Source organism: Panthera uncia, assembly GCF_023721935.1.
Source record: "Panthera uncia isolate 11264 chromosome A3 unlocalized genomic scaffold, Puncia_PCG_1.0 HiC_scaffold_12, whole genome shotgun sequence".
Taxonomy (NCBI): Eukaryota; Metazoa; Chordata; class Mammalia; order Carnivora; family Felidae; genus Panthera; species Panthera uncia.
The window spans coordinates 4,192,778-4,220,251 of NW_026057579.1; the positions used below are offsets into that span (position 1 = coordinate 4,192,778).

Here is a 27,474-nt window from a genome sequence, read left to right on the forward strand (position 1 = left end):
CCTAAAGCAATCACGGCCGCATGTCTTGGCTTCTCAGGAGGCTGCTGAGTATCACATGATCTTGCTCTCCTCTTAGTCTTTCATAATTTAAAAATGCAGGAAGCTGTGGAAGACTGCCCCACGCCCAGTATCATCCCAAAGAAAACTGGGGGGTGGGGGGCAGAGGCTACTCTCTGCTCCTGCGTGTTAACATTCCTCAACAGCTTTTGAAAAGTTGATTGTTACACCTTCCTTTCATTTCTTGGGGTTTTCATATTCGCGTCTGGTGAACGCTGGAAGTCTGCAAGATGGATAGAAAAGGTTTGGTGAGTCCCTTTATCCTAAAAGCAGAACACACACCCTCCTGATAAACAGCTTGGGGGAGATCATGATTTGAGATCCCATGATCTGCTATGTCAGAGGAAGATCTGCAGAAGGAAACATGCACTGAGGTCAGTCTTGCCAGGGTGAAGTAAACCCAACCTCCTTAAAAGAGTAAGACAATATTCCTTTCTTCTCCCTTCCCTGAAATGCCCTGAAAAAGAGGAAGAGGTTCCTTTGGGCCGTGCAACCCAGGACAACGTTTCAGCGTGTATTTGAAATTCAAATGCACATGAGATTCGTGCATTTTATTTTTCCTGTGGCTCAAATCTCCTAAATAAAAAGCATTTCCCCTGGGTCGGCGCTCCCGCCCCCGTGCTGGCGAGGGGTGGGGGGGTGCTCCATGTGAGGTCAGCGTTTGGGTCACTTTGCCAGGGGCAGGAGGCTGTTCTTCCAGGAAGGCCTGCAGAGACCCTGGGAACGGGACCAGCCCAGCTTGCAAGTATGAAGAGAATGTCGGAGAGGAAGTGGTGGCTGTGAGTCAGCGTGAGTCATCTTGTTCCAATGAGAATGAAGACTGAGGTGTGCGCCCTTTTTTTTTTCTTTTTCTTTTTCTTCTTCTTTTTTTTTTCCTTTTTTCTTTCTCTCTCTTTCTCTCTCTCTCTCTCTCCCCCCTCCCTTCCCCCCCCCCCCCCTTTTTTTTTTCCTCCTTGGTCTCAGTCATGGGGACACCATTGGGAATGGAGGGAAGCCAGTGACTGCATGCTCAATGCTTTCTAAGTTGCGCACTGATATTCCAGGCCGGCTGTGCCTGAGCCAGTGTGGGCTTAAGTTCTTCACGGCCCCGGGGCCCTGGGAAGGTGGAGCCAGCTGCTTCTCCCCGGTGAGTAGGTTTCTGTCATTTTTACAATCATTTCTATAGTCTGCCTCAGAGGCTCGGCTGGGTTAAAGCATTGCCCTCTTGGAAGGGACACCGCATTTGAGACTTCGAGGATCCATAACTTTAGAAAAGTTGCTTCTTCTGCCCCCACCCCCAGGACGACTGTATTTTAGGCTGCTTGTCTCAGTCATTAATTGGGAGCGTGTAGCTATTCGTTGCATGTTATGCTGTCTTGGAATAGACTGTGATGCTTGGTTGGAAAATAAGGTGTTCCAGACTCCCCTCTGGAGCCCTAGGGAAGTTCAGAGATAGAGGTGGGTGAACCTGTGTTAACCCAGGGCTGCCGAGGCTGGGCCAGCTTCTGCTTCTCCGAGGTGAAGGAAGACAGCCCCCTGAGACATTTTCTGGCTGCATGATCTGAGCCGCCCAGTTTCTAGTGCAAGAAATACGACAGAGAGGCAGAATTCTGGCTTCCCTGTCTATGGGTGTATGACTGATTCTGGGAACGTAGTTTATGCCTTTTCCTTTTGCTCGTGACTGAATATCACTAACTGTGGTAAAATCAGAAAGAAAATGTGCTGGGGGCTGGGGGCTGGTGGGCTGGCGGCCTGGGGGGCCTGGCGGCCTGGGGCAGTGGGTGAGGATTGGATAGTTGAGCCCTTGAGGCCTGATACGACCTTGATATGCGTTTCTCACCCTGTTACTATTCTGATGAGACTTAGCCTTACAGTCAAGGAAACTACAGGAAACTTTTTTTTTTTTTAAATGTCATTCTAGTTACTGTAAATGAAACGGTTAAAATGTCATAAATACCTTGTGATAAACATTTTTTGAATTTGCTTAAAAAAACTGCACATCAGTAAGCAGGGGATGACAGGGAGCTTTTTCAGTAGGGTCATTTGAGTGTGTGGGCTTTCTGGGTTAATAATGAGTCAGCACCAATTGCTAAAATTGGAGCACCTCAAAGAGCACATGCGATCTGCCCCCGGGCACAGCACGGTGGCTGGCTGGCCCCTCCAGGACGTTTGGGCTGTTTGGTCTGTGGTTAGAATCGGCTTTGGGTGCATTCCCTGTTCTGTGACCCCCACCCCCTCCCAGCTTTAGTCCCAGCCCTTCCTTGTGCCCCTGCGAGGCCCCTTTGCTTGCAGGTCCCTGTGCGGAGACCCTCCCCTTTGGATGATCCTTTTTAGGGAGGGTCTGCCTTGACAGAACTGGTTGAGCATACAATTTGTTAAGTTAAAAATCCAGAGCTTGTGAAGGGCTGGGACAGCCCAGGGTTAAAAGCTGCCTCTGTTGTCGCGTGACATCACACTTGCTGGGGGACCGAGTGGCGCAGGGAGCGGGTCACTGCTTGAGCTTCAAAGCTGGCATTCTGCAGGTGACACATAGCGGGGGGTGGGGGGGAGGTGGAGGGGTGGGAAGGAAGGGCGCGTCACCTTAAAATCAGAGAGTAGGATTCCGAGGAAGAAAATGTCCCTCGAATCTTACTCTTTTTATCTGTAAACTGAGAACTATGTTAAGGAAAACAAAATTTTTTAATAACTGGGGTTGCAGGTGGGCGGCTCAAAGGCCAAATGCAGTCCTGTGTGAGCCTACCCCCACCCCCATCAAATTCTGTTCGCCCGTCCAGGATTGGGTCTCTGTATTCAGCTGACTCTGGTGAGGCCCCCTATTGTTTAGATCACAGGCCCTGTGAACCCTAACGTGGCAAGGCTCTGATGGCCTTGGCTTGGAAGCCTTGGGCTTCTGGACCATGACATTCAGAGGCTGCTGGGAGGGCTCGGAGAGGTAGCATCTGTCCAGTGCTTGCTTCCAGTAGGGCCTGGACACAGAAGGAACCCCATCGATGTTAGAGCTCTACTGGCTTCCCTCCTTACCTGGACTCTGAAGGTATCTGGGCTTGTGGCCCCTGAGCAGCTCCGTGACGTTTCCAGGCAAGATCCTGTGATTTCAGTGTCCTCGGTGGCAAGGCTGAGAGTCTCGAAACTCAGGATCTCAGCAAGGCACACACCAGGGATTTCCGAGGTGGGATCCCAGCCCACTCTGTGTCTCTCGATGAGTAATCTATGTAAGTGCTCAGAGAAATGCCATCTTCATGGAGAGCAGAGCCCAAAAAGGCGAAATGCCCTAAGCCGTGCCTCAGTGGTTTGTTCACACTAGCACGTTCTCTTGTCCCCATTTCAGAGAACATGCCAGGTATCAGACGGGTGTTTATCACCGGCTCCCGTGTCTTAATCCTCCTGGATAAACGCTGTTGGGAAGGAGATATAAGCCTGCGGTGAACTGATATGATCACTCTGATAATCAGGAGAGTCATGTAAAAAAGGCCAGAAATAAGGCCACGGGCAGGTCTGAAAACAGAGCATTCATTAATATGATTTGCTGCTTTGTCATATTTTCCAACTACCAAAAGATGCTGATTCTAAGTGAGGGTGCAGGCAGGGAGTAAGAAAAGAAAGATAGAAACTGGGCAGATCTATTTTAAAAGGACACCGACTGCAAAAAGAAAATGCTGACAATTTGATGACATTTGGAAATTGCCCAGTGCCCTGTGGTCATGGCTCCCTCAGCTTAGAGACTGGCCTCTCGCTGGCCGGCCCTGTCGACCACCCCGCACCCTTCGGCAGCACCCCAGCCTGGGCTCTGGTTACCTCCCTCCAGGTTTTCACGGTCCCTGACAGTTGTCCCCACTAGCCGTTGATGTACAGAGAGCTCACCCTCACGCTGGACAAGCTGCTGAACTTCTTGGGGTCTCACCATCCTCATTTGTGAAATGGGGTTAATGAGACGACCAGCCTCTTGGGGCCTTGGAAAGATCGGTGATGCTTAGCACACAAGTTACAAGGGGACTCGGCAGCTGCTAAGTACATATCCACTGATTCAGACAGGCACTCAGACACCTTTCTACATCTACCTGGGCCCCGGGCCCTGGGGGTAGCCATAAAGAATTGGTTTTCATGCTCCTGGAGTGAGATCTCATCTGTGTCCTGCTCTGATTTGTAAGACCTTTATTGATTTGGTAAACGGAGGGTGCTTCAGGGGTCTCTCCAGGAAAACCCGGGGTTCTAGATGTTGTCACTATCCTCACCGCTAAGACCACCATCGTTTTTATCGGTAACATCCTCGCGATGAGAGCAGCTCCCCCTTCCTTCAGCCCAACCACATGGTAGTAACTTTCTGTGCATTTCCTTTAACCCCCTGCCCCCAACGCGCACACGTACCCACCCTGGACGACAGGAAGGATGGCCAGTTGCTCAACCTATTCCAGGTACGGGAGTCCCAGGCAGGTGTATCAGACGGAGTGGCTGCTTCAAGATGTGCGTGGCTGACGGGGGCGGGGGGGTGGGAGGGGGTCTTCGCCTCCATCAGGAGAGGAGAGTCAGGAGACACAGGGGGCCAAGAGGGCGCTGTCTGTAATCCAGCAGACTGGGGCCACAGGCCAGAAAATCCAGGACCACTGGCCTCAGACCTGCTTCCAGGGTGGATGCAGCTGGATGCTGTCCTCATGCTTCCTGTCTAAAATGAGCTGCAGGCAACTTCTGGTGATTTGAAAATCATCGCAGTATATGGAGGTGACTCATATTGAAAACATTAAGTAAGGTACACTTAAAACTAAAACCAGGGTGAGCATAACATGGCCTTTCCTTGCCAATTCTGAAGATATCCAAGATCACGCGGTGCCCCAGAAGCCAAATCTTTACGCTCATTCTTCAGGGGTCCGAAAGAAGGGACCACATGGGTCCCTTTGCTCAATCAGCCCTCTCTGGTATTGCAAAGTCAGGCATCGGGTGCTTTAGACATCTCTTTTCTGAGAGTTTAGGCTTTGGCTGCTGAGCATGGCTGTCTCAGTTAGAAACGGTGCCACTTTGTGGGTGGTGTTCTCCCACAGCGGTTACCTGTGCCAAAATCCAGAAGCCCCTTTTTGTTCACAGCGTGGTGGCAGGGGAGTCGTGTGAGTCGTGTGCCGGGCCCAGTGCTTTGGGGCAGAGCTTGGGTTCCTCACAACTTCAAGAGGGTTCTGGTTAGACCACAGAGCTCAGGCAGGGAGAAGCCAACAGAGGATCAGAAGGAAGTTGGGTCCACCGGAAGGAGGAGAGGTTGGGGGGCTTGATGACTCCTCTGATTAAAAAAAAAAAAAGAAGAAGAAGAAAAACAATAACCATCTGGTTTTATTGCATCTTTTATAATCAAAAAAGCTAATGGTGATGGCAAATCTTATCCATTGCGGTTCTCCTGCTTAACTTTTGCATTTAGGATTGATTGCCCTGCAACTGAGGGCTTCTGCCCCAGAGGCTTTTAGCCTTTCCCTCCATGCTGTCCTTTCAAAAGTTTATCATACTTATAATATTGGAATTTTTAGCAATGGCAGAAATGTATCACTTTAGCTGTTCTCCCTGGACAAATCTTTCATGGAGTGTGAGAGGGATGCATGGGTTTCTACCAATGTAGACAGATATAAAGGAAAACTTTACAAAATAACAGTGGCTCCGGCAAGTGTCAAGCTTGCTTTCTCTCAGACAGAAAAAGATTGGAAGCAGGCTGCCCAGGGTGATGGTCAAGGGGCAGCTAGTTCATTCATCTCTCTTTTCTGTTATCATTAGCATCGACTTCCTTCCTCAAAGTTATCTTATGGTTTAATACGGCTGCTGGAACTCCAGCCATCGCCTCTGCATTCCACATAGGAGGAAAGAGGAAAGTGGAGGGATAAAAAGCTAAGCATCCTAGACATCAGGCTCCTTTAAAGAGCTTTCCCAGAACCCCCAACTAACCCTTTCTGCCTACATCTTTTATTGGCCACTGTTTCTGTACGGCAGCCAGAGGAATATAGCTTTTTAATTGGGAACATTGCTGCCCCTGACAACGTAAGGGTTGTTGACAACACAGGAAGTAAAGGAGAATGGATATAGGACAGACAACAAGCAGTCTCCACAACAGAGTGCGCCAGAAGACAGCTAGATTTATGCTTTACAGCATTTAGCTCCTCTGGGACCAGGGTCTACTTTGTGAAATAACCACATTAGGCTCATCAGAAGAACTATCAGGAGGAGACTGGCTTCAAGAGCCCCGAACAACTTGGAGCGGGGCATTCAACGGGACAGAAATCGCTTGCTTTTTGTATTAGAGTCACATAAGATTTCTTTTCATGCCTGCATTAGCAAATATTTACCATTTCCCCAATAAAATAAAGATAATTCGAACACTGCTTTGTTTCCTGAGTGCTTGCTCGGTGCCGGGCACTGTTCTGGATGCTTTGCAAATATGACCTTACTTAAGTTCGCACAGACCTGTGTGTGGCAGATTACCATTATTGTCCCCATCAAGCAGACGAGGAATCTGGGACACGGAAGGGTTAGGGGTGATGGCAAAATTACACTGTTAGTAAGGAATGGAGCTTGGCTTTGAACCCAACAGTCTGGTTCTTTGACCCAGGGATGTGGAGGTGAAGCGGGCAGACCAGGTCTTTCCCATTTGTCTTTCTGGTGAAACAGACATGAGCCCAATAATGTCAGGCTGCTGTCAGTGCCCCAGCGGAAGGGCGCAGGGAGGTGGGGCGCCCTCACGTCTCGCAGCACCTCCTGCCTGGAGGGAACTCAGTCCAAGCTGAGAGTTCTTTCCCCCACAGAGCACATACCAGGAATCTCAGCTATGTCTGGGTTCATGACTCACCCCCTCCCTCGCAGCCAGCTTTTCCAGAGTCAGCTCCTGAGTCAGGACCACGCCCTTCCAGCCCCGAGGATACTGACGGGGCTTCATCCAGACTGGGCTTCAAAGCTTCGGCAGCGGTCCAGCAAAGAGCAGAATGGCCGAAGTAGAAAAGTTTCGGTTCCAAGGACACGCAGTGTATTCACATAATTCAACCTGCGCGAAGGCCAGAGAAGGTGAGCCTGTCACACCCTCTGCTCCACACGACCCCATTATCTGGTGGCACAACCAGGGCCACGAGGATGCCTGAGAACAAGATGGATTTTTCGGTAAGGGGCGTCTGCTTAATTCTACCTCGGACCAAGTCCCCTCCTGTGTTTTGCTTGGCACCGTCCCAGAGCCTTACTCCGTGCCTCCATTTTCCTCCTCCAGCTCCTTTACAGACAGACAGATGGACTGGCCAATGAAACACACAGGCTGCAGTGGGTAGTGGGGATTTTAGGAAAGCTCCTTAAAGGAGCCTGGCATCTAAGAGGCTTAACGTTTTGTCCCCCACTTCCCTCCGTCCTCCTGTGTGGAATGCAGAGGTGATACCTGGACCTCCAGCAGCCTCCTTGAAGTCAGAAGACAACTTGGAGAGAGCAAGCCAGTGCTAACGACGGCAGAGCAGGCAGATAGTCACAGGGCTTTGCCTGGAGATGTAAACTATTTTTGGAGCGGGTTTATCTGCATGATGCAGAGGGAGGTATGAGAAATCACTGCTGAAATTCAATCTGTAGGTCAACCAGGAGGGTCTGTGGGGTGCCAGTTCCCTTTGTATGGAGCTGTCTTTTATGCCTCTGCTATAAGGAATGAGGAAGGACTCAGGGCTGCATCCCCGGGTTATGGACTTTAGTGGCCCCTTCCTCACATGAGAACATACGATGACCGTCTTGGTATAAACATGAATGTCATGCAAACGGGATTCATTGTTATGTATTCATATTCACTACATTCAGGTTTTTCTTCTGATTTTGAAATAAACGGAAACATTTGATTTGCAAGAGTATTATGCAGAGGGTGGCCCCGGGAGGGCAGAGGGCAACCACAGGAGGGCCTCCAGAGAAGGGAGCATGGGGGCTGGTCCCTGGAGGGGCGCCTCTGGATGGCAGGTGGCCCCGAGCAGCCTCTCTGCAGACGGCAGGTGCGCCCGGCTTCTCCTGGGGTCTTGATGAGCCTCAGCGGCCACGACACTCCTGTCACCTCTGGAAATGATACTGAGGATTTTCAGAGCAGATATGTCCTTCCTGTGCCACCTTTCCCATTGTCCCTCATCTCCCCTATAATTGCTCTGCGTGTCCAGTTGTCTTGTTCAGGGGCAGGAATTTCATTCTACAGGGTTAAGATATCAAAAATCTAACACTCCCTTATTCCCGAAGTCTCTACATTATACCAGATCTGCTTTGCACTCACGCTGCTGCTATGTTACCCCCTCAACCTGGCTGAGGGCACATTCAGATTTGGTCATTCTTGGGGATCTCTGTCCCAATGCTCCTGGCATCATCACACAGCCTCAGGGCTGTGAGGTGCCAGAAAACCGGAGCGGGGCAATCTGCGATCCGAGGTGGTCACCACCATTCCCACATTCCCACTCGACACCTAAGACCCAGCACCTGTGGGGCTGTGGAGTTGGTCGGGGGTGCCTGCTGCAGCTGGAGGGGCCCGCGTGACCTGGTTGTCTGTCCCTGAATTTAGGCCCCTTCTGGAAACGTGCCTCTGCTTTCCTGACCATGGTGTGAGCTCCCAGCCTGTGCAGCTGAGGAGTATCCGGTGGGGGGTCCCCCTCTACATGCCTCATCCTGTCTGCTAACTGCTGCTGGGCCTCTCGTAACTTGGAGCCCCCCATCTTGGTGTGGGGGGGGGCGGTAAGAAGGAACAGTGATGGCAGAGCACCCTCGAAGGATCAGGGAACAACACTGTCCAACCAAACTTCCTGTGATGATGGAATGTTCTAGATCAGTGTTCACACGTAGCCACAAGCCACCACGTGCGGCTACTGAGCACTTGAAAAGGGGCCAATGCGACTGAGGAATTGGACCTAAACTTCTATTTTATTTTGATTAGTTTCAGATTTCAGTGCCCAAATGGCCACATGTGGCTAGTGGCTGCCATATTGGAAAGCCCAAATCTAGAGCATGTTTTCCTGATCTGGGCAGCTTTGAAAGATGGGCCATCGCCCTGAGGACAGATGTGGTACTGGTGTGAAGGGGTGAAGTTGAGCCTGGCTCTCAGTCAGTCCTCAGCGAGGTGGAGAGCTTCTGGGCCAGGAAATATGGGCCAGGCAGGTAGGGGGCCACCAGTGCCCCTAGGGCAAGACTTGTCCCCCCTTCTGGGCATAAAACCTGAGTTGGGCCTTCAAGGTCTCCAGTGGCCCAGAAGAATGACCTGCCCAGCAGGTAGCCCAGGCTGGGCACCTGATATCTAGAGCATTTCTGCCAGTTGTGTTGATGGTTTCTTCAGGCCTCACCTGAGGCCCACACGACAGACGGTCCCGGCTTGCGGTACTCGATCCTGCACATTCCTGTCTGGGGAGACGCATCCTCATTTTTGTCTGCGTGGAGCTGTTCCAGGGACTGACCAGAGTGGCCTAAGGGAAGCCTCAGGCTTGGTTCCTGCCACTGTCTTTCTACAAGTCCCCAAGATGTGTCTTTTGACTCTTTCGGCTTTTTAAGGGAGAAGGATTAGCCCATATTCAGCCACGACAGACAGGAAACACGCAAGCAGCCGGGAGATACGGTGAATGGGCGGAAGATCGCACACTCAGGCCCCAGGCCCGTGCCCCTCCTCCCCTCTGCCCTGTTCCACTGCAGCATCACAGCACAGCAAAATGATGCTCCCCCACGGTGCCCCTGAAGTCACCCCCAAATTCCAGGACTTTGCTTCCGGCCACTCCCCCCGGCACGGTGCTGTGTGTTCTATTCCACGGACCATCTGTCAGTGGGGCGGCCACGAGCCACCCGGATGAAGCCAGCTCAGCTCCGCCAGCTTCTCGCTGCCCAGCGCCCGTGCCTGCCGGCCTCAGTCTCTTAACCTGTGAAATGGGAATATAGGAGTCACTGCCACAGAGGGCTGTTGTGAGCATGAAAGGGGTCCGTGCCTGAAGAAGTCTTAGCAAAGTGCTGCCCACAGTAGGTGTTACAGCAAGAGCTGTTGTTATTGGAATTGCTGCCTTTTTGCTGTTTGTTCCTGACCACAGACACCTTTCTCTGGGCCCCGGATCTCCACCCAGCAGTGGTCCATCCGCTCCAACTCGGGCATCCGGGGAATCCCATCATCCTGCCTCCATGTTTCATTTTCTCCAGGCCCCGGGCAGCATGAGCTGTATTATCTTAGAGCTCGGGAGACTGATTCGATTGTCCAGGACTTCAGTACTCTTCGAGTGTGTATTGAGACCTATGGAGGCAGGGGATGAGCAAATGTGGTTGCTAGAAGGGCTGCTGGAGGGAGGTGCAGGTGGTGTAGGCCACGGGCCCCTCCTGTATGGGGGGGGGGTCTCTGAGGGTCCCTCGAAGGGTCCCTCCATTTGAGTGAAGATCTGAAAGGGGTCAGTTTGTGCATTTTTGTGTTGCTTTGTTTTCTCTGCATGGATAGGGCAGCTAGGGTAGGTCCCTGGCTCCCCCTGGCTAGCTGTGTGACCACAAGTGAGTCACCAAGCGTCTCTGATGATCTGTGGAGGGTGGTGAGGTGACCCACCATGGCGAGTGCTCAACAACCCAACTTGGAGCCATCATCATTAACAGGACACTCTTCACTGTTCATCAGGAGTTCTCCGGAGTCAAAGGGCACTGCTCACCACAGCAGTCCCTCTATGTGAGCCCCAAGAGGGGCCATTTAATCTATACTTAAACCCCTTCTTTCCTTCCGGAGACAGCCCGGCCCATCCCTGCAAAGCACCCACTGAGAAGATATTCCATAAATAATCCAAAGCTTGTTTTCTGGTATTTCCACATTTTGGACCTCCCTCTGCCCCCCTGAAGCCATTCGGTCATATCCGTGGTCATAATTATGGTCCTAATTCAGCACATTCGGTAACATTCACTGAGCAATTATTCTGTCCCAGAAACAGCTGAATAATAACATGAGCCCCGGCTTCTTCCACGATGAGCCCTTCCAGCTGCGTGGCTGTCACCGCTGTGTTCAAGCTCTCCCTTCTTTCCGTGGTTCCTGAATGTGTGCACTGAGGTGTTCGGCAACCTTGACCCCGTGCTGCCCTTCTGGTCACGGACGGCAGTTTTTGGCGTCCCGCCCTCAGATGAGTACAATGACCCCCCTTGTCCTGGATGCTAAGCTGAGGTTTGGGGCCAACCCATCCATCAGCCCCCACACTGCACTTGTAGTCGGCTTGCCTCCCTGCCTCTTTGTGTGGGGCGTGTGCAAAGCCACATCTCCCTCCTTTTGCACTTGGGTACTGACTTCTTTGTTGGTCTCTTAATTTATTTTTTAGCCCAAGTAGAACTTTACATTATCCTTGGTTGAATCTTCTAGAATCAGCCCATATAGTCTCCAACATGAAATGTGAAGCTTTACGTCATCTGCAAGTTAGAGAGGTGTTTCTCTTAAGTCTTCACCAGAAGACTGTTAGGATCCATGTAGACCAAGAGCAGAGAAGGGCGGCACTCCACTAGCGACTGTCTTCAAGGTTGCCATCCTGGGGCACCTCACGGACAGCTCACCTTGCCGTGCAGGTTTCACCAATGCTGACGATAGATGGCGAAACATGTCATATAATCAAATGTGTGATGGGACCCCGTTGACAAACGGGGCAGGTACTGATAATTTAGACACTCAGCCAGTCTTCTCCTGATGGGTAGCCTTACCTCCTTCTATCTTGTTCCCTCCTCCCCCATCCTCAAATCCTGGCAGGTTTTGGCGAGGACAGCTAACCCTGGGGCCTGCTGTTGGATACCAGCAGTTAACCAGCAGTTAAATCTAGAACATTTAAACGCTCAGTTGTTGGGGGATTGTTGCTTTAGTTGGTTATGCATAGTCACATCCTCAGGGGTTGTGGGTTGGATGCATTCGATTCCAGATATGTGTGAGATATGCCTTTCAGATAGGCCACTGAGCCCGGCCTGACACATGGGTAGCTGTCTCTGTGTGGCGGTCCTTTTGAAGTCCCCAGAAGTGCCTGCTCTGGGGAGGGGAGAGGAGAGACGCAGAATGAATACAGACTGCCACCCAGCAGCACAAGAGGTGACTGCAAACGAGAATGCTCCGGGTGAGAAAGTGAGCCACCCAGTCACTGTCTCACCTTCCCAAAGTGGGTATCACGTGCTCTGTGTTCACTGACTGAGTCCGTCACCAGGGGCACTTGGACAGAATGGAAGCAATCACTCGAGAGAGGCCAGATTACACTGTCTTTAGGAAGTGCTGCCCCCCTCAGCTCATGCCCCCCTCCCCTTGCCCTCTGGTTGCCAGAATTATTGGAATCTTCCAACTCTAATTTCTACCACTCTGTGAACACGAAGAGCCAGTGGCAAGAGACGGACTTCTTATTCAAATGGAAATTGTTCTCCAAGTTTCAGGAAAGAGAGGGTTCCAGAACTTTCTGAGCCAACAGATTCCAAAGATCATTACAGTTACTCGGTGCTCTGCTGGTAGAAAAGGGGAGCCCCCTGGTTCTCATGTTGGAGGTTTTAATTTATATCTTGTGCAGGACTTAGGGGAGATTAACCATGCGGCTTAAACCGTAGGTAGTAAATCAATTCGATTTTGAAAGGGCCTCCTGGCAGCAGCAGGGGATGGAGAAACGAATATTTATGGAGCGTCTCCCATAGGCCCCGTGTATGCTGGCTGCTTTCTATCCATTAACTTGTTCAACCCCCATATCCATCCCACGAGGGCTGGCAACTATTCGCCCATATTGCAGACGAGCAGACTGAAGTTCTTGAGAGTTTCAGGGTGCACAGCTCTGCAGAGCCAGAATTCCCACCAGCCTCCCCCAAAACACCACGAACCTCTCAGCGGGCCAGATGTCAGGCCTTGTGTGGCATTCTGTTTCCCAGGAAGGCATCCAGATTAAAGCCTTTGCGGATGGTTCAAATAAATCATTCCCAAAATGGAGGACAACTTTTTTTTTGGAACCTGAGCAGCTCTTGCACGACCTCAAGGAATCTTGCTGGCAACTCTGTGATTGGTCGTGGGGGGCACCCTCCCGCCAGGGGCACCTTGAGGGACTCACCTGGAAAAGGGCCCTCATCGAAGGTGACACCGACTTTCAGCTGGTTCTTTTTGAGGTCATATGAATGTCTCTTTTAATCTGCAAAAGTGACTAGGGAATAGAGTTTCCAGCTTTAATTAATTTCTTGAATAAGGTTCAAAAGTGAAAGTAATTAAGAAGGGGTCTGGTGAAAAGCGCCCTCGCCCCACTTCTCCTACTCAGTTCCCATTGACCTCTCCTCTGAAACCCTTCTCTTCGTTGTTTACCTGTCCGGAGTTTCTTTATGCAAATGCAAGCAAGTAGTTGAATGAATCTTTTTCTTTTCTTTCCTACTTTCCATAAAAACTAGCACAATCGTTTTTACTGTTAAACCACTCTTGGGTTCTCGAGAACACCAGGTTGTATGTTCCTTGCATTTGGGGCTGCTGAATTTCAGAGCTAGTGGGGTGGCCACGCTTCCCCGTCTCCAGTGTCCTGAGGGTGAGGCATGCGCTTGTCCAGGCATTCGAGGGACAGGCGGGCACGCAGGGGAGGCACCGCGTTCGAGCTCCTGTCCCTAGCAAAGCCCCAGGGGGCCAGAGCGGGGAGGGCCATCGTGGGGGCTCTGAGATGCGCTCTAATGGCCTGGGACCCCATTCCCCGGGGTGGCGATCTGGCAACTAGCCAAGGGCCAAAAGTGAGTGGTGACTTGGCCGCCCTGTGTTCCATGAGGGTCCCGGGTCCCCACAGTCAGCCTGGCAACAAATTGTATTTATAAAAGACACGGAGGAGATGATGGAGGTCGAGAGCTGAAAAAAAAAAATCCATCTCAGAATTCTTTTAAACAATTCCCTCCCCTCCCCCTTCACCAGTGACAGCGTGTGCTCTCACTACGCCATGAGGCACCCAAGTGGCCATGGCTGACGTTTCACAGCACCTTCTCTGGGCCAGACACTATTCCAAGTGTCACGGAGTAACCCTCAGTGATGATCTCCATTTTTCAGGGAGGAAGCTGGGACTGTGGTCACTTAGCTAACAAGTTGGGGAGCCAGAGTTCAGGCCAGACAGCCAGCCGCCCAGCCACAGCTGGTTTCTCACGGCAGCTCCTGGGCCCAGGAGGCTTCCTGGATTTTACTCTCAGGGCACCCACGGGGTTGAAAGACAGAAGGCAGCACAGAGCCCAGGGGGGCTGGACGTCCGCACTGAGGCACGACAGACAGCCTTGGGCCCCTGTCTGGGCGGCCCCGCTTCTTTCGGAGGATCTGGCTGGCCAGTAGCCTCCTTGAGAGGCACATCCTGACCAGGACCGTCTCCACCGGCAGCAGCATTTTGAGCTGTATGGAATTCTACACTTTTAACAACCTTTAATTTAACTCTTAGGGTAGACATCGACACTGACAGAAAAGAAAGCACATGTGTTTTTAAGAAGGCAATTTATTTTCAGGGGAGAGAGTCTGGGGGGAAACACTGGCAGGAGAAATAGCAGAGACTGTGAGTAGAGATCCAGACCCTGTGAGTCATCATTCAAGGCCTCTGTGTGTGTTACGGGCTGAATCGTGTCTCCCCGAAATTCACATGTTGAAGCCCTACCCGCCCCCCACCCCCCGCCCTGAGTAACTCAGAATGAGACCTTATTTGGAAGTGGTGTCATTGCAGACATGATTAAAGATGAGCTCATCGTGGAGGAGGGTGGCCCCTTTTCCAACATGGGTGGTGTCCTTACAAGAAGGGGACATTTGGACACAGACGGGCACACACGGAGGATGTCAGGTAGAGACTGCAGTGGTTCTGCCATAAACCAGGGAAGCTGGGAGGGAGGCTGGGGTCCGATTCTCTCCCTGGCGCCTTCAGCGGGAGGGTGGCCCTGCCAGGGCTCGGGCTTCTTGCCGGCCGAACTACTAGACGCATTTCCGTGGTTTGAGTTTATGGTAGTTTGTTACAGCAGCTCAAAGAAACTAAAACGGTGCACATGCTTCCAGATGCGGAAGGAGGCTGCTGGGAGCCGGTTTCCACCCCAGGTCCAGCTCAGCCCGTTCCCAGGCGGTCCTGGTTTATCTAAACAACTAGGACGTTCTCACTTTGTTTTAACTTTTCCTGAACTGCAGAAACGCGGAGGTCCAAAAGCGGAATTTGGTCTTTACGTGAGCTTTTTAAAAAGGGGGCGGTGGGTGGGGTGGGGGGAGAAAAAGAGAGAGCCACAACATCTTCATAGGTGACGGGATCCATGCTCTGGTGGGCCGTGTGATGTGTCCCCAGGCAGGGCCGGCTTCCCGGCCACGGAATCCACGTGAGCGGAGCTCGGTCTAACCTCACTCCGAGGACCTCCCCCACCAGCAATTGGCAATCGGAACTTTCACCCGCGTTGTCTCTTCCCAGTCCTTTCCCTTCCACCAATGTTCACACGCATCCCTCCAAGTTACAACTTACGGAGCAAGCAGGGAGGCTTCCGAGGGCAGGGAGGTCACACTTTCCGTGGGGACTTTTCGCCGTGTTTCCTAGTTATTGAACAAGGGCGACTGTGAGCCTGACACAAACATGGCTTTGACAAGCAGTTCAGAAAAACAGGAACCGCCAATTCATGAGAACTTAAAGAAAAAAATAGTTTAAAGAACTGAGAAATTGCCACATTATAGTGAAAGAATGTCAGGTTTTGGAAATGACAGAAACGAGCAATTTTCACCTCGAAAACCTGGTGGAGTCAGTTACACAAGACATAACCACACACAAACACGAGCATTTCTTATAATATAAGGGCATTTACAGTCAAGAGTATTTCATGGAAAGTTATTTTAGTAGCAAGGGTAGCCTTCAGCAATGAGTATTCGTCAAGAGAGTGAAACCCTGACTTCAAAGTCAGGAGGCAGCGTCTGAGTGCATTCGCAGGGTGCACCGGGGACCGGGGGACTGGGCCCAGCCACGGGTTCGAGGCAGCTGGAGGCGTTGAGTCTCTGCTCACACGTGTGCTGGCTGGGATCCCCTTGTGACCCGGCAGGGCACACCCCCACTGCTGGGGCCCCTGGGTCACTGCAGTTTGCTATAAGAGCCAGCTTGAACATTTTTCAATAATTCTTTTATTGTAAAATTGAGGGCATTATTTGCTGCGGGGAAAATGGCATGCAAACTTGTGACCGTGGGATGTAAACAGCCTATTACCTTAAGGTAGTATTTGAAGAAAATATAAATGCACCAGGTGGAAAGTGTCCAAAGGGTGGAGGTGCTGTGTGACTGCCCCGGGCAGAGAGAGGGCTCGGCTGGGACCCGGGTGGCGGTGCTTGGTCAGCCGTCCGGACACCAGGTGCGGGACTGTAGGTCCCGCAGGTGTGGGTGTAGGACACCCACAGGTCCCCCCGCAGAGCAGCCTGCTGTTCCCACTCAGGCTTGTTTTCTTCCAGTGTTGCCTGGGCAATCCATCACATAATTAAAGTTTCTTCAAACTGTCGAATGCTACAGTTCACGCGGGACTCTTTGCCCCAAATTTGTGGTCACCTTACTTTGCAGCTACATACAATTGGTATCTCTTCAGAAGGCTCCGCCTCTGGGGGTGGATTTAAAAGTGGCCCTCCCTGGGGCACCTGGCTGGCTCCGTCGGGGGAGCTCTCGACTCTTGATCTCAGGGTTGTAAGTTCGAGCCTCACGGTGGGTGTAGAGATGACTTAAAAACAAAATCTTCAAATCTTGCCAGAGAAAGACAAATACCATATGATTTCACTCATATGCGGGATTTAAGAAAACAAATGAGCAAAGGGGGATAAGAAGAGAGGGAGGCAAACCAAGAAACAGACTCTTAACTATAGAGAACAAACTGGCGAGTACCAGAGGGGAGATGGGTGGGGGGATGGGTTAAATAGGTGATGGGGGTTAAGGGGTACACTTGTGATGGATACAAGTGTTGAATCACTCTGTTGTACGCTTGAAACTGATATCGGACTGTATGTTTAACTGGAATTTCAATAAAAACTTAAAATAAAAAATAAATAAATAAAATAAAATAAAACAAAATAAAATCTTCAAAAAAAAATGTTGCCCTCCCTGCTGAAGAGTTTTAGGACGTAAATCCAACAAAACAGTAACAATGCCCTGAAAGAAAATGGAAAGGATTAAACTCTGCCTCCAGAAGTACTCATTTTATTTTTTTTAAGTTTTTTTTTTAATGTTTTTTAATGTATTTTTGAGACAGAGCATGATCAGGGGAGGGGCAGAGAGAGGGGGAGACACAGAATCCGAAGTAGGCTCCAGGCTCCGAGCTGTCAGCACAGAGCCCGACGCGGGGCTCGAACTCACAGAGTGTGAGATCATGACCTGAGCTGAAGTCAGACGCTTAACCGACTGAGCCACCCAGGCGCCCCTAGAAGTACTGATTTTAAAACCAGATACATAAATCGGGGCGCCTGGGTGGTTCATACGGTTAAGTGGCAGACTCTTGCTTTCTGCTCAGGTCACGATCTCACGGTACATGAGATCGAGCCCCACATCAGGCTCTGTGCTGACAGCAGGGAGCGTGCTTGGGATTCTCTCTGTTCTTCCTTCTCTGCCCCTCCCCTGCTCTCTCTCTAAATAAATAAATAAATAAACATTTTTTTTTTAAAAAAAAGATGAAAAACACAAATACGTAAATTAGCGGATTGTGCTGGGGGGAGCTGGTTTAAAGAAGGGCTGTGGCCTACTCATGACTTTCATAAGTTGCTTTGCTCTCGTTCCTTTTTTTTTTAAACTCGAGGGGAGAAGACCCTCTATGTGGCCGAGCAGAACACTGCGCATTTAGATGCTTCCACATTAGAGCTCCCGGGAGACCCCTCCCCAATGGGTTCCCTCATGGTTAGTCCAGGCCTGTCCTCACAGCTGGACCGAGTCCCAGACTGCATGGCAGCAATGATGTTCTCACTGTCTCTCGCTTTTTTTTTTAATTTTCAATTTTTTAAACTAAAAAAAACAAAAAATTGGTTATACCTTTCTTTCAGCCTGTTCATATTCTTTGCCTCCTCTTCCTCTCTCCCTTCCTTCCTTCCTTCTTTTCCTTTCTTTTTGGTTGTTGTTCTTTTTTTTTTTTTTTTAAGTTTATTTATTTTAGAAAGGGAGAGTGCAAGTAAGGAAGGGGCAGAGAGAGAGGAAGACAGAATCCGAAGCAGGCTCTGTACTGACAGTGGGGCTTGAACTCACGAACCATGAGATCATGACCTGAGCCTAAATCGGATGCTTCACTAGCTAAACCACCCGGGCTCCCCTGGTTGTTGTTCTACAAGAGCTCTTCTCATATTCTGGGTCTTAAACCTTTGATATATACGCCGCAAATTATTTCTCCCGGTCTGTTGTTTGACCTTTTACTTTGCTTATCGTGTCTTTTATTTTACAGAAATATTTAATTTTTATGTAATCCAATCTGTTATTATTTTCTGGACACCCAGGTTTTGGCTTGCTTAGAAAGTCTACTCCCACCCCTAGATTACAAAACTATTCTCACATACTTCTTTTTTCTTGTGGCATTTTATAATTTTATCTTTCTGGTTTAAAATACCAAGTTCACGGGGTTTTATTTTCCTTTACATCTTGAAGAAGAGGTATCCAGTCTTTCTTTAAATGGATAGCAGTTTTTCCTAGTACCATTTATTAAGCAGCCTGCTTTGTCCTGCTGAAAATATTTTAAAGGATTTCTTTGAAGTTTATTTATTTATTTTTGAAAGAGAGAGAGAGAGAAAGCCCACGTGGGGGAGGGGCAGAGACAGAGAGGGAGAGAGAGAATCCCAAGCAGGCTCTGTGCTGTCAGGGCAGAGCCCAACACGGGGCTCGATCTCATGAACCATGAGATCATGACCTGAGCCAAAATCGAGAGTCGGACGCTTAACCAACACCCAAGCACTCCCCCCCCCCTTGCTGAAAATATTTTAAGTTTATGGGTTTAGTATTGGGAGACATAAATGAGGGAAAGGAGGCAATTTTGGTTGGTATGCAGAAGTCAGCGGGTTGGCTGGGCCTTGGGGCTGAGGGATGGAAAGAAAGTGTAGAGATTTTGGGGAATAAGACATAGAAACGGGAAGGGGTCAGGGTGGATAACCGGGGGCCAGCGGACAATGAACATGGTGGAAGGAAGGTAGGGCTGCAGCAGAGGGGGCTGTGAGTGGAGAGCCAATAAGAGGCTTGGAAAAAATGGATCCAGCTGGCAGTCAGCTCATGGAAAAACAGATGCTCACGCTGGATACAGGCCAGGCTGAGCCAGGCCCCGGGGGAGACTTGTAGGCACGGCGAGAATCAGGCTCGGATATTTCCGTATTGAAACATTTGATCGGACGTGTGCAAAGTAGGCACGAGATCCAGGTAGAAGAGAAGCCTGATTTTCCCGGGGCCAAGGAAAATATCCTGAAGAGTAGGAATGGACACAGCCTACGAGAAGGAACCCGACCCCACCGAAGCGTGGAGGTTGAGTCAAACCAGATGATTTAGTGGAGCTCAAGTCTGCTAACAGCTTCTGATGGTAGAAATCTAGAAAGAGCTCCCAGAGGGCCCGTCTGAAGCCCCCTTTTCAAAGAAGTCTTTCCAGGATGCTGTGCCGCGAAGTCCTCAGGGGGGAGACCATTAAGTCCTCAGAACTCTTCCCGTCTGGGTCTGTGGCAGATACCAGCTGAACCAGCCTCATGGGTCCAGGGCTCTGTGCTCAGAATGCTCACGCCTAGATTAATGTTCTGCTGTTGCCATCTTGAAATTCTCAATCATTTCCAAACAAGGGGCCCCGCACGTTCTGCCTTCGGGCCTGGATGTAGGCCATGGGTCTCAGCACTCTACTTGGGAACCCAGACGTTCCTTATGGTCCTCCAGCACCGTGTTCCAGGGAGTCCTGCCGGAAGGCAGAGGCAGCAAGAGATGAAATGTAGTTGCCTTTCGTGACTGGATTCTTCACTACTGCTTTATGTAACAGCAGATCCTGATTTATGAAATGCGCCTTAAAAACAACTTACAGAAATGCAGGGGTGGGGATAGAATTTGCAGTGAAATTCTGTCCCCATTAAAGAACCTCCAGCCACATGACTTGCTGTGCTTGGGCCGTGTTCTCTGTACCAGGCGGAACCCACAGAGAAAGAAGGCTGCCAGCAGGAGGCCTAGGTGCTCTACTGAACAGATGACTCAGCCGTGCACTTATCCTAAAGGTTCCCAGAGCTGAGAGTCAGGGGCCCTGACACATGAGTTGTAGGAGGCCTCTGTGTCCCCATCAAAGACACGCTCCATGGTGGGGAGCTGTTGGACAACCTTTCTGGTTTATCCACCAATCCCTGGGGATTCCTGCAGATTGAAGGAATCTTCCTTTCTCTTTGGGATTCTTCTCTTACTACCCACTATGTCCTACCTGTGCAAGGACTTCCCTAGACAGGAGCATCAGCCTGGCGGCAGCATTCAGAGACTAAAAGAGCACCAGTCAGAGGGGGACCCATTTCTACCACTCCTGCGCACTAGACCCAGGTACCCCCCACTTAGGGAGAAATTTGCTGCCCAGTTATAGAGAAATCACCGTAGTGCATGATACCAACAACATGGTCCCACTGTAATTCTCCTAAACACACAGTTATCTGGTGAGTTCTCCTTCTGGATTTGACAGATCAGGTTCCCAACAAGGAGAGTGCCCTGAGGACAGGGCTTGCTGCAGGGTTCTCAGACTCTGGTCGCTCACCCAACACCATGGTTTATGAAATGGAACCTCCGGGACATCCAGTGACAGTTGCCCCATAGGAAACAGAAGTTTCCATAAAACTTCCTCTCTGCTGTTTTTATGCTCAGGCTGCTTGTGGGTCAGTTATTGGTAGTGTGGCAATGGAAGCGAAGGGGTACCAGTGAGTAATGTAGAGCATAGTAGATGCTATGCCCCAAGGGAATCCACACTCTAGTACAGAATGAGAAACTTCTGGGTGATTCAAGAGAAATTCGTTTTATTACTATTATTATTGCAGGACTTCTCAGAGCCTTTGGCCATGCTTTGTAAATATCCAAAATGGCATAACCTGGACAGTATATGCTAAATGTTGATGGTGGATGGAACCTTCCCCTCTTTTTTTTTTCTCAGAGAATTATATAGGACCAGAGTTGCCAAGAGAAAACATACCAATGTTATCGAAATTTAGAAGGAATATGTTAGTACGGGATAAAAGAGAGTGACATTTGGATTGAAATTCAGAAAAAAATCAGAAAAGACCCCCAGATCTTCCCAGGGGGGAAGAGCAGCATGGCAAAGTATGGCAGCATGTGGCGGGTCTGGGGTTGGCTGGCAAGGGCAAGCTTGGGGGCAAGAGGAGACTGGGGCAGTTTTTTAGGACCTCCATTGGCAGATCACAGTGTTGGGCCTTTCACCTGCAGGCAGTGTGCATGTGTGTGTATGTGTGTGTGTGTATGTGTATGTGTGTGTGCGTGTATGTGTATGTGTGTGCGTGCGTGTGTGTGCGTGTGTGTGTGTGTACAGTGCTTAAAGATTTTGAGCAAAGGATAGGTTGATTAATGATGCACAGCTTCAGAAAAATGACTTTGTGGGAAGAACTAAAGACATCCTGGAGACTCACAGCCCTTGTGGAAGGCGGCCTCAGTATGGAAGCTACATGTGGCCAGGAGGGAACAGACCCCGGTGGCAGGGTGGCAGATGGACACACGGATCGAGGTAGAAGAGGCAGCACGGATGACTGGCTGAGGTTTGAAACGCCAGGCCGCCCATGTCACCACTGACATTTCAAAAGCTCAGACCAGATGGTAACACCTGGGCCGGTACAGATGAGTCAGGAGAATGACTGTGACCATGTGAGGGGTGGGTCCAGAGTGGAAATAGTTTCTCCCACGCAAGCATTAAGAATATTACAGAGGGGTGGCACCTGGGTGGCCCAGTCGGTTAAGCGTCTGACTCCCGGCTTCGGCTCAGGTCATGATCTCACAGCTGGTGGGTTTGAACCCCGCATCGGGCTCTGCGTGAACAGTGTGGAGCCTGCCTGGGATTCTCTCTCTCTTCCCCTCTCTCTGCCTCTCCCTCTCTGGCGCTCTCTCTCAAAATAAATTAATCAATTAAAAAAAAAGATAAGAACATTACAGAGGGGTTGCCCCTCTTTCCCTCAAGTGTGTGCTGGCCGAGCAGCCACCAACAGCACGTGGGAATGCGTGCGTGCCAGGAGCACACCGCGGTGCCCGCCTTCGAAAGCTGTCCACGTGAAGAAGGAGTAGTGACCGGGAGAAGGAAGAGGCCAGAGCAGGCCCTTCCACTATGATGGACAGCTTACTGTGGCTGGTCCATAACCACAATGCTGGAGCCAACAGAATCCACTGCTCACCAAACTGCTTGTCCTGGAATCTCACAAATTTGCACGTTGACTTTGTTAATAAAGGGCTAAGGAGATAATTCAAACAAGCCCTGTGGTTTGGAAGTCACACATTTTGGTGCTTGATGCTCATGCATACGGCGAAGCATTTGAAGAACATTTCCTAGACCGAGGTTTGTTTCATGTTTGCATCAAACACGCAGCAACTCACGCAGCAATCTCCTGAAGAAATTCGGCTGGCCTCCGTTGTCGGTATATTCCCCTCTTATGGCCTCATCCCGTGCACATAGGTCTGTGTGTTCACATTTACGTATGAACATGCATGAGCGTGCCCTCGTATGCAAACATTTGGGTTCATGAAATTTTAATCCACCCTCAATCGAGGTATATAACCAGGACAGATTGATGGAAAGCTTTTAGGACTTGAAAGAACAGACGTGATAGTCATCTTGCATTAGAAAGAGCACCAAAGTATACTGAGGAGTATTTCTGCATTGCATGAGGAAGTAATGAGTTGTGAAAGGCCACAGTTATTTCATTAAGCGCAAAGGTACTGATGAGGATGCAGCAAAGAATCAGAAAGGAATCCTGGTGGAAACAGCTTACAGCCTTGAAGGAGAGAAGTCTAAGCACAATGGGAGCGCAAAGGAGGAAGGGAGAACGCTGGAGAGGGGCCGGAGGGTGACTTACCCTGAGGCCCACGGTGCTTGCGAACGTGGTGGCATCCGGACCAGGCCTTGAGAGGCAGGCGGATTTGGATGTGCGGCCGTGGCCACGGAAGGCTGTGCAGGTGTAGGGGTCCGTGCGCGCAAAGGCATGGAGTGGGCGTGTCCGGCGGTGGGTGTGTCCGGCGGTGGGCGTGTCCGGCGGTGGGTTCGAACAGGGGTGTCCCGTGCCCTTTGGCTGAAGAATCAGCACAGAGGTGGAGGACCCAGCAGGCAAAGTAGGTTGGTTCTGATCTGGCTGCTGTGACACAAATACACAAATACACAAATGAGTATACAGACCCTCAGGGAAGCGCCCATAGGACACATGCTTCTTTCAAGGTTGACTTTCTCAAACCATGGCTGGAATTCCGTTAGGGGGATTACTCTCAGAGCCCACGCAGCAGCCACCGGGATAAAAACCCTCATTGCCCCAGCTGGCTCACTTCACCTGACAGCTTCTAAAATCTCTCACACGGAATTTGTCACTCTATTAAGCATCCATAAAATGCACTTTGAGCCTGAAAAGCTTTTCCAAAAGAAGAGCTTGAAAATTGAACCTTAAGGAGCAGAAACCGTGACTTCCAAACCACAGGGTTTGTTTCAATTATCTCCGTAGTCCTTTATTAACAACGTCAACATGCAAATATGTGCGATCCTAGAACAGGCAGTTCTGGGAGCCGTGGGTTCCGCTGGTTCCAAGCAGCAAGAAAATTCCTTGTCTTAAGGACCAGATCCATTTGGAATATTCTTTATTAATCACGTACTATGGCATTAATATAATCCAAATCACCTAACTGTGTCTTTCCTTTTGTGATGGTGGGCACTTTCTTCTATCATCAGAGACTTGTCACCGTGCCCAGCCTGAATTCGATGGCTTCTCTCCAACTATTCCAAGCTAACTCTGGGTGTGTGTCTATCTGTCTGTCTGTGTGCTTCTGTGTTGTCCATGCTGCAGTCCAGGCTCTATACTGTTTTCCTTATTATGTGAGATTCCACTGGAAGGACATTACTAAGTTTTGTGAAATCAAAGCTCACATGTTGACTGAGATGCTGTGGGCTGAGGGTCCTCTGAAAGCTTGCAGTCTGGGGCTGCCTTGGTTGTGTCTGATGGCCCACAAGATATAAACCCTGGACACCTTGCAACTCTTTGTCACCAAGCAGAAAAACCAAAGGGATTTTCAAACCAAACTGGTTTGAGATGTCCTAGGGCTTCTGTAACAAAATGTCACAGACTCGGCGGCTTAAACAGCAGAAATTCATTTGCTCACACTCCCGGGGGGCTAGAAGTCCAAGATGAGGGTGTTGACAGGTTTGGCTTCTTCTGAGGCCCCTCTCCTTGGCCTGTAGATGGCCACCTTCTCCCTGAGTCCGCACCTGGTCTTTCTCCCCCGTCCCCCCGTCCGTATGCTCGTCTTCCTTTTTAAAAAATATTTTTTAAAGTTTATTTATTTTGAAAGAGAGAGAGAGAGAGAGAGAGAGAGAGAGAGAGCCAAAAGCAGGGAAGGGACAGAGAGAGAGGGAGAGAGGAAATCCTGATGCAGGGCTCGATCTCATGAACCCTGAGATCATAACCCGAGCTGAAATCAAGAGTCAGATGTTTGACTGAGCCACCCAGGCACCCCTTAATTTCCTCTTCTTATAAGGACAGTCACATCGGGTTAGGGCCCACTTGTATGACCTCGTTTTGCCTTAATTACCTCTTTAAAGGCACGATCTCAAAATACAGTGCTCTACTGCGGGACTTCAACGTATCAATTTTAGTAGAACACAATTCAGCCCATAACAATTGGTTCTAGGTACTGCCTTTAGGACTCCTCTCCATGCCTTTGTCTCACCAACGGATGAATCACACAGTAAGTGGCTAGATGAAATGCTTGGCCAATTAATATTGTCATGCTCAATTATAAAGACAAAATATGTCCACCTTTGCATTCTTTATTGCTGGCTTCTGTGGTTTAGATCTAGCAGCTACAAAAATTCAGAATTTTGCTAGCCAGGGTGTCAAATCTCATCCTGGTTTCAAATAGCACGTTTTCATCTCAACCAGTTTTGGCCCAGGGCCAAATGCAAGTAGGCAGTGTATGATTCCCGTGCTTGTGAACCACAGGGGCCCCTAGATTTCTGAGCACGATCCCCTGTTCCTGTGGTAAAGGGCTGCATCGCCTGCCTAATGGCTTGACCTACTGTTCCCTCTGATGGAGGCAGCTCTCGGGCTCAGCCGGGCCCCTGACCAGTCTCAGGCCCCGCACCGAGACCTGCCAATTCCCTGGCACCCCATCGTTGTCCCATGCTCTCGTGTCACTCCCGGTGCTCCTGCGTCAGCCCCACGAAGGCTTCCTTCCAGCCCGCCTCCCACAGGCCCTTTTCCTTATACCTCTCAAGTTCAAATTGTCCATGATCATCCTCCAGTGGGTGGACTATCTTTGGAGACGCTTTTGGCCTGAATCCTGCCCTGGATTTATGGGTTTTATGTTGCTTTGCAATTGTTGCCATTTTCTCCCATGTGTTCTGTTCACACAGGAAGTGACTAAGGTGAGGACCAGGTGAAGACAGACTGGTTCTTCTGTTTTATGCTTTTAAATATAATCCACTCCGCCCTTCCCTCAAGAGCCGTGGTTCTTTTATCACCGGAGCCCCACACACCAGGGTCTGAATTTCTAGCCCACTGCTTACTGGTCAGGCAAGTAGGATAATTCAGTTTGCATCCCTAGGCCTCAACATCCCCATCCATAAGATGGAGGTAAATGGTAACACCTTTTTCCAAGGCTGCTACTAATGTTAAATGTGAAACTCTTAAAAAAATTTTTTTTAATGTTTATTTATTTTTGAGAGAGAGAGAGAGAGAGAGACAAGAGTGCGAGCAGGGGAGGGGCAGAGAGAGAGGGAGAAAGAATGTGAAGCAGGCTCCCGGCTCTGAGTTGTCAGCACAGAGCCCGCCATGGGGCTCGAACTCACGAACCAGGAAGCCATGACCTGAGCCGGAGCTGGATGCTTAACAAAACCTGAGCCACCCAGGAGCCCCTGAGTTTAAAACTCTTAATGCGGAGTTCGGTACTGAGTAGAGGCATGGAAAATGTCAGCTACGTGATTATTTTTACCCTTATTTTGCACATGCTGTAGCATTTTACAAAACTATTATTCCTTTCCTAGACGCACCTCCAACGTGCCACCTCATACAAATCCACTCTAACTTTCACTCTACTCTATGATGCCCCCCCCCCCCCCCCCCCCCCTCCAGTGACCAGATGCTGGACCACCAGACCACCTTCTCTAATGGCTGGAAAAATCTGGTTTGCATTGAACCAGTCTGTTTCAAACTTCTGACCCCCCATTCTGCCCTTTGGTGTAGCACAGTTCAATCTGTCTGTTCTCATGTTCCTCCAAGGCATTCCCAGGTCTAAAGTTCCTTTGACTGTTTCACATTTAATAAACAAATCCCTCTGCTGTCTGGCCACTCTCCCCTGAATATTCTCAGCTGCTTCCATCCTTCTAACTGTGGATCTTAGAAAGAGACAGGATGCTTCAGGTGAGGTCTGAGCAGCCCAGAGCAGAACCGGCCAGCACCTCACACCCCACTAAGCACCCTGGAGCCCTTTGCTTAGCTGGTGGCCACATCACACTTTTGTCAGTATCACATTTATTGTTAATGTAATCCTGTAAGATTTTCTTCCTCTTTAATTTCCGTTGCAAAAGACAAGTCTCCTATACTCTAAACTTATAAAGTTAGGGTTTGGGTTTTTTTTTTTTTTCATCTAAAAATACATAACCTAATAATACTGCCTTTGTGAAATGCATTAAACCATTAAACCATTATCTCACCAAAAGACTCCGGCATTCTGTTTGTAGGTCATTAAATCTGCTCCCTGCAGAGAATGGGTCATCGGTAGATCTGACGAACACGTGACTATGTTGTTGTCAAGTCACCGAAGTGGTGGGCAGGACAGAGCGGAGAATGTGGGCCTGGAGGGTGGCTGGAGGGAGACAGCCCTCCGCCTGACAGCAGTTAGAATTCTGGGCTCAGTCAACCACCTGCGAAACGACTAAACTTGTTTCTGAACATATTTCTCCATCGTGGCCTCTAGGACGTCTTTGGCGGTGCTGTCTTCCTGAAGCCTAGACAGGCCGCTCTCCCCGTTTCCTTGATTTCCCAATCTCAGGCCCCCGCAACAAGAAAATGAGATCGGCTGCAGGTGACCCGGTCTTACTAACCTGGCTGGCTCTTGGGACACACTACTTCTTTCTCTGAGGTCTGCTAAAGCCTTATTTTTGGCGTTTTAGAATTTTGTCGAGTGTAACCATAAAGGTCAGAGCTTCTGGGGTTAACTTCTTGCCCTTTTTAGCCACCAGAATAGCCCACGTCTGTGAATGCTAGAGCTGCTGACCAGAGCTCATGGGCTGGCTGCGGGCTGTAGGTCACTGAGGCGGGAGGCAGGACCCCGTTTGCAGGTTCTGGTACACATTTACCATCTCCACCCCCTCTTGGGCCTCAGT

General features: G+C 50.0%; 1 long non-coding RNA gene across 5 annotated transcripts in view; it reads left to right on the plus strand.

The window, feature by feature from the left end:
- The first annotated feature begins 961 nt into the window (after positions 1–961).
- The window catches only part of LOC125937453 (uncharacterized), a 156,131-nt gene continuing 129,618 nt past the window's right edge, over positions 962–27,474 (plus strand). For 4 of the 5 annotated variants that reach the window (XR_007462386.1, XR_007462382.1, XR_007462383.1 and 1 more), the window contains exon 1: positions 964–1,183. This is a non-coding gene — a long non-coding RNA (uncharacterized LOC125937453). Of the gene's footprint in view, positions 1,184–27,474 lie in introns of all 5 variants that reach the window. The other variant, XR_007462384.1, reaches the window with a different exon arrangement.